Here is a 2,977-nt window from a genome sequence, read left to right as displayed (position 1 = left end):
AATATGAAAAAGCATAGATTTTTGTTTTCGTGACAAAGTTAAGAATTTTGTAAAAGTAAGTTTAATACATAAATTTTCGTGACAAATATGAAAAAGCATAGATTTTTGTACAATTTTGACAAAACAACTCAAAACATAGTTCTCTAATGTCTTAATAAAATATTATTTAAGGGTGCAATAATTAAATATATCAATTCAATAAATTTTGTAATTTATAGACAAAACAATAACACAACAAATTTTGAAACATTTGTTTTACCTATCGATTTCTTTTCATGAGAATCCAACTAAACAAGATAAAAAAACAATTAGATTTACAAATATTTGATTACCATTTTATTCAATTTTGATTAATTTCAAATTGTAATAATGTATCTTTTTGAAGTTACAAAAAAATACTATTCTTTCTTTATTACACTAGCATTATATATAGATTCTATATACACAAATAAATATAATATAACAACATAAGCTTGCATTCCCCGATTCATATGAAAAATTTTTAAGTTATCCACCAAAGCAAAAAATCAATCAAATTGTTAGAATACAGCAAATTAATATATAATTTTATTTTAAATTAAATTATTTAAAAAGTGTATTTTCATTAAAAACAAAATAATAAATAAGTAAAACTGATTTGATGGTAATTTATATGACATATATATATATATATATATATATATCAATTATGTGAAAGAAATAGAAGCTTAATATGGAAAAAATCTTAAATACAAAAAACTCTAAAAATTAAGAAAAAAAAACCAATAAAAATTAAACTATGATATCACTTGAAAGCTTTTTAGACAATATTAATAAAATATTTAAGCGATAATTAGACAAATTTGATTTTTTTTGCCAGCCAAAAGTTTATTATTAATTAACATCAGTTATTTCAAGATGTTTAAGAAAGGATGGACAAAAAAATAGGATGGACATAAATGATATATGAACTATGAATAGTACTTTGTAAAAGTGACTTATATAACATATCTGCACATCCATTTTTCAGTCCTTTTTTATGCCTAAATTCAATTTCTTCAGAGCAGTTATTCCACAAAGAGATCGTATGAGATATTGTTTTGATATTCAGATTTGTTTCTTGACTGTTAAGAAGATTGATAACTATAAAAATGTCTCCTTCGAATATGATATGTCTATAACCGAGTCCCCAACATGAGACAAGTTTGTTTAAAAAGTAAAGAATTTTATTTTTCTTATATTATATAATAAATATATATTATTTACTGATAATAAAAATATAGTTATTCATCTATCACAAATATCTATGTGAATATGTGAATCAAGTACAACAATCAAACAACATAATGATTTCCACAAAGAAAATTTTAAAAATATATTTATGTTATGTAGTCTTATTTTATATTCTTTAAATAATGTAATACAATATTATACATTATTTTTTTAGAATTGAGAACTATATATATCAGTTAGACAAATTAAGCGATAATTAGACAAATTTGATTTTTTTTTGCCAGCCAAAAGTTTATTATTAATTAGCATTAGTTATTTCAAGATGTTTAAGAAATGATGGACATAAAATAGGATAGACATAAATGATATATGAACTATGAATAGTACTTTGTAAAGCTGACTTAGATAACACATCTGCACATCCATTTTCAGTCCTTTTTGATGCCTAAATTCAATTTCTTCAGAGCAGTTATTCCATAAAGAGATCGTATGAGATATTGTTTTGATATTCAGATTTGTTTCTTGACTGGTAAGAAGATTGATAACTGTAAAAATGTCTCATTCGAATATGATATGTCTATAACAGAATCCCTAACATGAGACAAGTTTGTTTAAAAAGTAAATAATTTTATTTTTTTTATATTATATAATAAATATATATTATTTACTGATAATAAAAATATAGTTATTCATCTATCACAAATATCTATGCAAATATGTGAATCAAGTACAACAATTAAACAACATAATGATTTTCACAAAGAAAATTTTAAAAATATATTTATGTTATGTAGTCTTATTTTATATTTTTTAAATAACGTAATACAATATTATACATTATTTTTTTAGAATTAAAAAATACATATAATATCTTATCCGCGCTACGCGCGTTTAAAAAATCTAGTACAAATAAAATCTGAGCAACAAAATATTTTCCATCATATTATGAATTAATTAACTCGCCCATATTTATAGAAACTATTTAACAAAAAATACATCAAATCTTACCTTACTGTTCATACAGTCTAAACAAATAATTTTTTTTAAAGATTTGATTCCATATTAACAATATCATAGATAAATATTATGGATAAATAGTTAAGCTTAAGACTTACCAATTATTTCAAAAATATTATATATTCCGAATTTATAGAGATACCACGCCTAATCTACACGCCCCTTTGGTATAAATACTACCATCTACACCACCTATTTCAACCAAATCAATACTATAATTTGATTTGATAGTAGAGATCTTTTTTTTCATCTTCTTTATATGTCTATCAAAAAATATTGATCGTTCTGGCAACCTTTTGAACAGGTTTGACAGATTCAAATGATATTATAGATCTCTTTTCTAGCCTTTATTTGTCAGTGGATAAAATGATTATGTTCAGAATATATAGAAAGGTGTCAGTCAAAGATAAATCTCAAAACTGTACTTAAAAGAGAGGATAATAAATATTTTTATCTCTGAAGGGTCGAGACTGAAGCATGTCAGACAGAAGTTAGCCGAAGCCTGTAGAAGCTCATCGGACTGAAAATGTAAATCATCGGTAATGACTTGCAAAACGTTAGTCTATCAATGAGGTAAACTGGAAATAAATAAAAGATCATAATATTTGTTAGATTATAACAAGACCAACTTATGCAACTTTGACTATGTACAATAAACAACTGGAATCATATCGACGACTTGAATGATGGTTTTTTGGTTCTCTTAAACATCTTTCAGATGATCCACTTCAATTTATGCAAGTTTGAC

The sequence above is a fragment of the Brassica napus genome, chromosome C9 (genome assembly GCF_020379485.1).
Source record: "Brassica napus cultivar Da-Ae chromosome C9, Da-Ae, whole genome shotgun sequence".
NCBI classification, from domain to species: Eukaryota; Viridiplantae; Streptophyta; class Magnoliopsida; order Brassicales; family Brassicaceae; genus Brassica; species Brassica napus.
The sequence above is the reverse complement of the archived record's forward strand: the minus strand, read 5'-3'. Positions refer to the sequence as shown.